Genomic DNA, 10,537 nt, shown 5'->3' with positions numbered 1-10,537 from the left:
TCCCTATGCAGCTGTGTCAGGAGGTAAGATCTAGTAGGAGGTGTTTGGTCATGGGGTGGAGCCCTCATGAAGGAATCCATGCTTTTCTTGTAGGAATGGGTTAGCCATGGTGGGGGTTGGTCCCTTTTACTCTCTTCTGCACATACTTTCTTGCCCTTCTGCTTTCTACCATGAGTTGAAACAAGGCCCAGAAGCCAAGAAGATGATAGCACCACAATCTTGGACATCTGAGACCCCAGAACCATTCATCAAATTAAACATCTTTTCTTTATAAATTACCCATCTCAGGTGTTCTACTATGGGCTAAGACAGGACAACATTGGGTCAAGAATTTAATGACCCACTATTCTTACCCAAGCTATCATGTAGAGTCCATGCATCTGTCTGACTAACAGGCCGTCTAGCCTGTGTGATTTGGGGGGTAGCAGATCTTTGAACCTCAGTCTCTTCTTCTCTAGATAGTTAGTAATCTCTACCATAGAGAAATGTTGCAAAGATTAAGAAAGAAAAATATGCAAACACATCTACATGGTGCTGGACATGTCACGGGTGTTCGTTTGCTCCTTTGTACACAGGTTCTGAGATCTTAGCTGGATTTGCACACTTATGAGCAGTGGTTGCTCACAAGGCAGGACTTCACCAGAGCACAGATCAAAGAGGCTTTAATTCTCATGAGTAGTTCTGGAGGAAAACTTTCAACATTTCAATATGGCTGAAAAGGATGTTTGTCCCTACAAAAGAAAGCAAGAGAACAGTCACCAGTAGATGCTCCCCATCTGATTTAAAAGCAGCAAAAGCCCAAGAATATCCCCTACTTTAGCAAATGTTCCTTTAACAACTTGGTTTCAACACCAAGTCTGGCTATGATCAACAATCATAGATTATCATAAGATACCATAGAATGGTATCTGAGTTTGTTTGGGTTGCTGTAACTAATTACCATAGACTGGGTGGCTTACTTTATTTCTCTCAGTTCTGAAGGTAGGTTCAGGGTACCAGCATGGTCAGGGTCTGGTGAGGGCCTACTTCCTGCTGCGTAGATGATAAGTTCTCATTGCATCCTCACATGGCAGGAGAAAATGGGCTTCTCCAGGCTTATCTTATAAGGCTGCTAATCCCATTAATGAGTGACCCATTCTCGTGACCTATCATCTCCCAAAAGGCCCCACCTCCTCACACTGTCATGGGGGGTGGGAATTTCAACATATGAATCTGGGGAGGACACAAACATCCATACCATCACAGATGATTAGGCAATGGCACATTCTAGAGGGAATTTCATCATTGCCAGGAGCAGGTACCTTATGTATTGCTTATCTCACTGTTGAGTCCATCTGGCCAGTAGCAGCTGCTGCCAGTGGTTCACTGACCTAGGGATGGAACAAACATCATCCAGCCAGATGAACCGGCTGACCTAAGTAAGTGATGTAATCCAAGTCCAGAGGTGGCGCGCTTCCCCCAAGGAAAGTTTAGAGACTTGCTTCTCTGTTCTTACTTTTTCTTCATTTCCAGCCAAAGTTCGAGTTCCATAATTAGGCTAAATTTTACCATGTAAAGAACACAACTGTATTCCAGTGCTCCTGATTTTGACTATGATTCCAAGTTCTGTACATTCTTTTCAGTACTCTGCTTTGGATTCATTCAAACATTTGAACAACAACAACCAAAAAAAAAAAAAACAATTAGAGAGTAAAAACAAATGTGCCAGAGGATCTCAAGAGAATCACAAACAATAGGAGAATAGATGAAAAAATTAAACACAAGAGGCAATGATGAAAGAGGAGGTAGCATTGAAGATGAAAACGTGAGCAATGAGTAAAAATTGGAAGTGTAGAAATGGAGGGGAAGTGCATTGTAGGCCAATACGGTGGGGTGGGGGTGGCGGGCATAAGCAAAGATATAGAGGCAGAGTACACAGAGGATTTTGAAGGGCGAGGAGCTTAAATTTGTATGGACCATGCACCCCGCCCTGCATACACAAGAAATTTTCTTGCCATCCCCTTGTTCTCCATTTGTGGAAGAGGTTCCACAGAGAACCAGTGTATGCCAAAGGCTTCTGGGGCTCACCTATGTTGAGCATCACTACCTGGCCAAAGCAATTGCCAGTTCATAACCTCTAGCATGTCTTTCCCTGGAAAGTTTATATTTTCTAAAACTATCAGACAGTGAAGGCTGTTAAACACAAATCACTGAGTCACTATGTGGAGAGTCAGTGGCTTAAAATGTCTTTAATGAACTTTTTATAGGCAATTAAGAAGCCTCTTATATTAAGCTACTTTAGGAATATTTGTTGTGGAAGCGTATCTAGTTCATCCTGACTAAAACAAAGAATTTCTAAAAATTGACCATGAGTGCTGTGAAGACCACCTGGACTGGAAGTACTTAGTTGCTTCTCTGAGTATACCAGTCCAATGGGCAGAGACACAGTGATTCCAAGTGTGCCAAGCATCTGGCACACATAATGCCTGCCTACTTCTAGGCAGAATCTGCTCAAGAGAGCAAGACTACCAAGGATTTGAGGCCTAATTTTAAGATAAGGATGATGTAAGATATTGTTGATCATCTCTAAACTACACTGAGATCTGAATAACTTGAACCATGACCTCATAGCGGATTTGCATAGTAATAATTACTACCATTTAGAAAATTACTGAGAGTTCAACATGTTAGTGGACAACTTATAGCTGTGGCCAATTTTATCCTGCAACATTTGGATTATTATCTTCAATTTACTGATTAAGAAAAAAAAAACACACACACACAAGCTTACAGAAGAGACGACTTAAGTTCACTTAAGTCAGTCAAAGCAGATGTTAGACTCCAATCCAGATGTCTGACTCCAAAGTCAATCTCTTTTCACAAAGTTAGCCTTTCCTCTTAAAGGTCACAGGAAGGGTTGATAAAAAATAAAATCAGACCTAGAATTTTTTTTATCTCAAATAAGAAATAAAAAGTGAAACATGAGACAGAGAGCACTCACCAAGTTTTCATTTCCTTCTCTACATTTTGCAGCAATTAACCTAGGACCATATGAGTGGTTTTGGCCGATGAACTGTGAGCAGAAGTGTTACTTACAGCCTGAGGGAGGTAAAAGCTAGCACGTTACTTCTGTTATGCTGAAAGGAAACATAATCCAGTTGGTGTGGCTACAACCTTACCTCTTCATGACAATTTATACGTAAGAAATAAGTCCTGTACTGCTAATGTTTTGAATGTGAAGTGTCCCCCCAAAAGCTTATGTGTTGGAAATATGATCCCCAATGGAAGAGTATTCAGAGGTGAAACGATTGGATGATGAGAGCTGTAACCATCAGTAAATTAATCCATTTGATGAATTAATAATTTGAATGTATACTGAGTGGTAACCATTGGCAGGTGGGGTGTGGCTGGAGGAAGCAGGTCACTGAGGTTGTGACCTTGATCTTGTCCCTGGTTCCTTGTTGTCTCCCTCTCTCTGCTTCTTGGCTGCCGTGAGCTGAGCAGCTTTCTTCCACCATGATGTTCTGCCTAACTCAGGTCCAGAGTAATGAATTTAACTGACCATGGATTGAATCTTTGAAACCATGAGCCCAACATAAACTTTTCCTCTTCTTAAGTAATTCTTCTCATGTACTTTGGTAACAGCAATAAAAATCTGATTAATACATATACTAAGTGAGGAGAAAATACCTTTTGTATTTGTGTGTGTGTGTGTGTGTGTGTGTGTGTGTGTGTTCTTATTGGACCACAAATTATCAGACCTGAATTAATCTTTGTGGTTTGTGACAGATTTTTTTAACACTGGTTCTTGCATAGCTCACTTTTATTTATTTCCCTAGCTATTTAAGATTTTTCATATTTGCATCCATGAAACCACCCTTCAGAACTAACGTAGAACTCTGACAACAACTTGCATGTAGCTATGATGGCCTTCTACCAACTCCTTTACACCTGGTAATCATCATCCTAAATCATATATTCTTCATTCCATTCCTTTTCTTTATATATCATTCTATTGTAACCGTATGTATATGTATTCTTAAAGTATATATGTTAGATTTTAATTTACAAAAATGGTTTCATGTTATAAGTAATCAATTATAATCTAATTATTTTATTTAACTAAAACTGATCTATACTGTTGAATTTTGCTGCCCTTTATTTTGACTGCTATATACTAGGCTTTTTCCTTTTCTTTTCTTGAATGAATCCTAATCATTCTCTCCAAGTGTTGTGGAACTTACTTCCGTTGAAATATCCACTTATTACAAGAGAAGTACAATCCAGAAATGTTGCAGGTGAACTTGAAGCAGCAGAGAAGTGGGGCTTAGGCTGGCTGTGAACCCAAGCTTCCTCCTTTGCAAGTCTGGATTAGGGGAATGTTTCCTCTTCTATAAAATCTTCACCAGTATGCTGTGTTGTGGCAAGGATTCAACAAGATAAAGAATGGGCAATGTACTTGGTGAATTCTAATGTAGTACATAAATATAAGGGAAAAATTTTCTTCCATCTGCTTTTTAAAGTACACACACACACACACACACACAGGCACATAGATCTCTATTTCAACTCAAGTCAACAAATTCAAGCTTGTAGTCATATTTTTATTCTGACTGCCCTCTGAACAATCATCAGTAGAATGACTAGCAAATTGGAATCATCCCTCTTCTCTGCCAGATGTCTCCACCCTTCTTCCTCTTTGACGATTCAGATGATACTCATTATTGCTCTTCCAACAAATTGCAGGTGATGTAGATTCAAAGCTGGATGTGTTTGCTCAGCATATGCTTCTTTGCCCCATGTGCACATGTATGCGTGGACCATTGTTTGAGCCATGGTTTGCACCATACAGAGTAGCTTGCTACCTACCATAAGTTATGCTTACAGTAGTTGAAAGACAATGGACTTTGGAGGCATCCAATTCAGGTTTTTAACCCAACAGTGGCATTTATCTCCAAAGAGATACATGAGTCTCTGAGTTTCTATTTTCTCATCTGTAGAACACAGTTGTTACAAAAGTTAAATCAGATAATGTAAGGGGAGTGCTGAGAACAGACTCTAAAGTAGAACAGGATCTCACTTAAATGCTAGTAATTTTTTTTAAATTTTGCTTTCCTTGATAGTACGTATCTATAGAGACATTTTGATAAAGGTGTTAGTGTCATTTGAAATTCCTAAGGTAAATTCTGTGACTTAACCAAAGTTATATTTTAATAGTTAATATAATTAATATTAGTTAATATAACTAATAGGACGGTAGAGACCATATTGGAAGGGGGGGGACCCATTTCTGGTCTGAGCCAGGTTTTGACTTTTGCTGTGATTTAGACAAGTGTCCCCAAAGGTGCATGTGCTCAAGGCTTGTGTGCAGTCTGTGGCACTGTTGGAAGGCAGTGGAACCTACAGGGAAGTCTGGTGGGAAGAAGTTAGGTCACTGGGCGTATTTCTCTGAAGGGGATATTGGGACCTCAGCCCCTTCCTCTCTCTCTCTCCTGGCTTCCAAACTGTCATTGAGATGAAGAACAGGCCTCCTCCACCGCGTGGTCTTGCAGTGATGTAGTGAGCTGCCGCAGGCCCAAATCAACAGGGTCACATGACTATGGATTGAAACTCTGAAACTATGAGCCAAAATAAGCCTTTCCTCATTTTAAGTTGATTATCTTAGGTATTTGCTCATAGTAACAGAGAGCTGAATAATACAGACTTTTTTAGAAGTTGATTTTGGCAAAAGCCAAAATTGACATTTTCTTTTGTGGTCAGAAAGCAGAGATCCCTTAGGGTAATGGACACTGCTGGTCCTGGATAGTCAGGGGAGCTGGTCAGTGAAGTCAGGGGACAAGGCCTTGGGGAAGAGGGAACCTTACCAGGTACTGCAGGAAGAGAAGTCAGCTCAGATGAAGCCGAGACATTTTCAAACTCAGAAAAGGAGATGCTGCCACAGAAGATAGTTCAGAGGGGAGGTGAGATCCCCTAAGACTTCATTCAAATAATAATATCAGGAAGTTATTCCAAGTTGAAATGTTAAGGATTGGAAACCACTAACAGTGCCAAACTCTCTGTCCAGGGTATCATCCAGGGATCTTACTCTTTAAAAGACAAGACAGAAGAGAACTGCTAAAGATGAGAGAACAAATTTGGTTTGTGGGATGCAGGCAAAGTAGGCTCAAGCTCCTGCACTGTAGGCCAGGATCCTTGCTGCCCGTCAGTGGGAGGATCCAGGTGAGTTTACAAAAGTACCTTAGATGAGAAAAAAAGACAAAACTCAGGTCAGTAGATGAAACACTTTCAGTGAGGCTAGTGGTTACTATATTGGCCAACACATGCAGCATATTTCTATTATTCCAGAAAGCTGGACAACATACAGTACCAATAATCCCAGAGCACAAGCTTGAAACAGGTGCCAGACACAAATAAACCATTCAGCAGTCAATCCATTGAGAGTATCAATGGCCCTCAGTGGCACTACTTAAATTCTCAATGCATAACACTTAGAGGAACACTTTGACCTTCCCAGTAGGACAATGGTGGATCTTAGATATGAGCATTTCATCTCTCTCGTATATTCCCACATTCACTTGAGAATTTTATTAATCCTCACTTGTAGTAAGACCGATCATTTTAACAATTTTAAGTTACTATAATCATTGTTGATGAGATCAACATGATCTGGTGCCTATGCACCACGATTACTCCCAGGCTGTCTAGTTCATTCTCTTCCTGAAGAGAAGTCACCCCTCAGCCTTGTCAATAGCTGTTCACAGGAATGCCGCCACAGGGAACAGTTCCACACAGCTGCCCTTGCTATCAGATGCCCAGTCCCCACTTGGGAACCATCCGCAGTCAACAAGCTATAGAAGTCTTGGCTCTGAGGGGCTGTAAGGCTAACCTGGTTACTCCCCAGAGGTAAATCCAGGGACTGGATTTACGAGGCAAGAAGGGCCAAAGCTGGGATCAGATGCCAGGCCTGAACCCTATCCATCTCTCAGGTCCTAGTTCTGATGTTAGAAGAACACCAGTATCTACACAGAGAGCCCTCCCTCTCACACTCGAAACTGGATTCAAATGAAGCCTGGAGATAGAAGAAGTCAGGAGAGCCCACTGGCACCATCCTTGGGTATGGCACCATACCCAAGGCTACTTTTAAAGGTAACAGAATAAGCTTCCATTGGGAGCCACTGTGCAGCACACGAGGGACATATTAGACATGGCGCCACCTGTAAGAACCTAAAGTTCCAGAAAAATAGAAATACACAAATGCTTAAGCAAAAGACTTTCATGTCCCTTAACAGGCACTCAGGTAGAACTCTATTTGGATTCTAGGTTCTTGTGGGGCAGCAAGAGTCTGATTAAACACTCTTCTGTTTTCCATTAGTGTTTGACATCAGACGGGGATGGAGAGCCTCCAGGCAGAGTAGAATGGGCATTTCAGTTCTTACTGTGTAGCCTTGGGTCGGTTATTTGACTTCAAGCGTTACCAGATTTTGAAGAAGAAAAAAAAAACAGTTAAATTTGAACTCAAGATGAACAATGAATAATAATCCAAGATGTCATGGAACATACTTACACTAAAACATATTCTTTGTTTTCCCGAAATTCAGATTTTACTGAGTGTCCTGTATTTTATCTTGGTGTTATTAATTTCTCTGTGCCCTTTTCATCATCTATGCAATTAGAATTTTTAAAAAATTGAAAAAAAGGCTAACTCTTCTTTATTTTATTATTATTTTTTATTTAAATTAATCAAACTTTAAAAGTTTTTTTCCTAGCAGTAGTTTTTCTTTTTTTTAATTGATTTTATTTTTAAAATACATGACAGCAAAATGCATTACAATTTTTATTAAACATATAGAGCACAATTTTTGATATCTCTGTTTGTATATAAAGTATGTTCACACCAATTCGTGTCTTCATACATGTACTTTAGATAATGATGTCCATCACTTTTCACCATCATTGCTAAACTCATGCCCCCTCTTTTCCCCTCCCACCCCTCTGCCCTATCTATAGTTTGTCTATTCCTCCCATGCTCCCCTCCCCTACCCCACTGTGAGTCAGTCACCTTATATCAGAGAAAACATTCGGCATTTGGTTTGGAGGTACTGACTAACTTCACTTAGCATTATCTTCTCCAACTCTATCTATTTCCCTGCAAATGCCATGATTTTATTCTCTTTTTTTGCTGAGTAATATTCCATTGTGTATATATGCCACATTTTTTTTTGTATCCATACATCTACTGGAGGGCATCTAGGTTGGTTCCATAGTTTAGCTATTGTGAATTGTGCTGCTATAAACATTGATGTGGCTGTGTCCTTCTTTATGTTTAATGAGGATTAAATTAGTTGCAATATGGGAAACCTTGGCATATTACAAGAACTACTAAACAATAGCCTTCCCTTCGTGACAGCAAAAGTGAAATGGACTTAAAAAATGAATCCTGTCCAATAGGTAGCTTTCTGGGAGCTAGAGTATTGAGATTTGGAAGAGAAAACATTGACCTGGCTTCTCCATCCATGAAGTTCTCCCAGGTAGATTCTGATGTGTGGGTAGAAAATGCACGCTTCTCGGCAAAGCCCACAAAGTAGTTTCAGTCTTGCCCATGTTGGGAGGTAGAGAGGATGTCGTGGTGAGGGGTGGAGGGTTAGAGGAGAGGAGGAATGCTGCCCTTCCTGCTCCTGACAATCTAATTCTGTGCACTGGATTCACAATATCAGAATATTCCCAAGTTAACGTCAGGGCTTATCTTGAGTTATCAGGCAAAATAAAGATGTTTCAAATGCACCCACCATTTACACCGTGAAAAGGGAGAATGGCATTTTGTCAGACTATGCCATCTTCTTAGATGTTATATTATTGTCATTAGTTTGCTCTTCTCTGGTACCTACACTTACAAAACTAGTGAAAAACAGAAGGCTAGCTGTAAGAAAAGTGTGAGTTGTGATCAATTCAAGCTCTACCTGAAAGGTGGCAGGCCGAGGGTCACACTTCTGTCTTGATATCCATCCTATAATAGAAAATAAAGAAGTGTTGTGGGGTGAGAGGAGAGATGGAAGGACAGCTCTCACAGCCATTTCTGAAAAGTTACTACTAGAATAAGACTAAAATTGTAAGAATCATAGTTTAAGGCAGCTGTTTCCAAAATGATGTAAGGACCAAAGTATGTTATGTGCATATGCAAATGCCACAGTGAAACCCATTATTCTGAGTAATTAGACTGTCCCAACTGAAAACATTATCTGGAGACATCTAAGGTCCTCAAGACCCTTTCCAAGGGTTCATGAGATCAAAATAATTTTCATAATAATACTTTGGGGGTCTACTTTTTAAAACTCTCTCATGGTGTGCAGTTGTTCCTAGAGGTTAAATATTAATAATTTTCTAAAAGGGTTATTAAAATATTTCCCTCTTTTCCTGCTATGTATCTCTATAGGAATACAGCTGTCTTCTCTTACAGGAGGTGCTAAAATGTAAAACAAAGCCATTCTTCTTACTAAACATTTTTAGAACTCCATAATTATTTTGCATAACCATTTTTGTTAACATACGATGGATTTATTATTTTTATGTTTCTGTGAATAAGTAATTTTCTGAATTTCTTGGTTTTCATTTCTAGTAAAGCCAGTATTGATAGCTACATGGTCACATAAAACAGACATTTGAGGGCCTCAATCTTTTTTTAAGAAGTAAAGGTGTCTAGAGACTATTAAGCTTGGTGATCATCAATTTAGGGGATACAAAAAAAAGAAACTGGACACAGTGGTCTGTACCTGTAGGCCCAGAGACGGCATGCAGGCCCGTCCTGTGCTACATAGAAAGACCCCATTTTAAAAAAAATATTATTCAAGTGCACGCAACTGATAAGGAAAATTGCATTGTTTCTTATGGAGTTGGGATTCTCACTTGTTCTTATGGATACAAATAGCTCCATAAATAAAAGTCCCCAAAGTGAATTTCAGCCCAGTAAGAACTCTCCATTGGCCTGAACTATGCCAAGACCAAAGGGACGTCCTTATCAAGGACTGAGCTCCTCTCTCCCGCAGTATGTAAATAGTCTTGGGATGGGATAGCTTAAAGGCTTTAATGGCCCCTTATACCCTAAACATCTAACTTGAGGAAAGATCCCAAGTGACTTTTATAAAAGTCAAAGGCAGAGCCTTATAGGCCCCATTCTCTTTACGGCTTGTCAATCTGAACCACTGAAGGAATGATTCTCACATATTGCTGGTAATAACCCCCCTTATTTAAAATGATTGTACCAACTGCCCCATGAGTTAGACACTTCACAGAGGAGGTTCCACGAGGTGATGTGACTTGCTCAAGATGACACAGCTGCTATATGACATATCCTCCTGGCCCTGAGCGCTTGTATTCTTTCCTTTGTATCCCCGCCACCTCTGCACCTGCCCGAGCATGGGGTGACCCCCCAGAATCAAAAGCCCAGCTCTGACATCTCGTCAGTCCTCCTCACATGGCTCATACCTAATGAGACCCTCTGTCCAGCTTGGCTCCTCCCAGGTCCTCAGTATGATGTCCTTGTCCCCTTCAAAGACTCCCTTAC

This window comes from Ictidomys tridecemlineatus, chromosome 4, assembly GCF_052094955.1.
Source record: "Ictidomys tridecemlineatus isolate mIctTri1 chromosome 4, mIctTri1.hap1, whole genome shotgun sequence".
NCBI lineage: Eukaryota > Metazoa > Chordata > Mammalia > Rodentia > Sciuridae > Ictidomys > Ictidomys tridecemlineatus.
The sequence above is the reverse complement of the archived record's forward strand: the minus strand, read 5'-3'. Positions refer to the sequence as shown.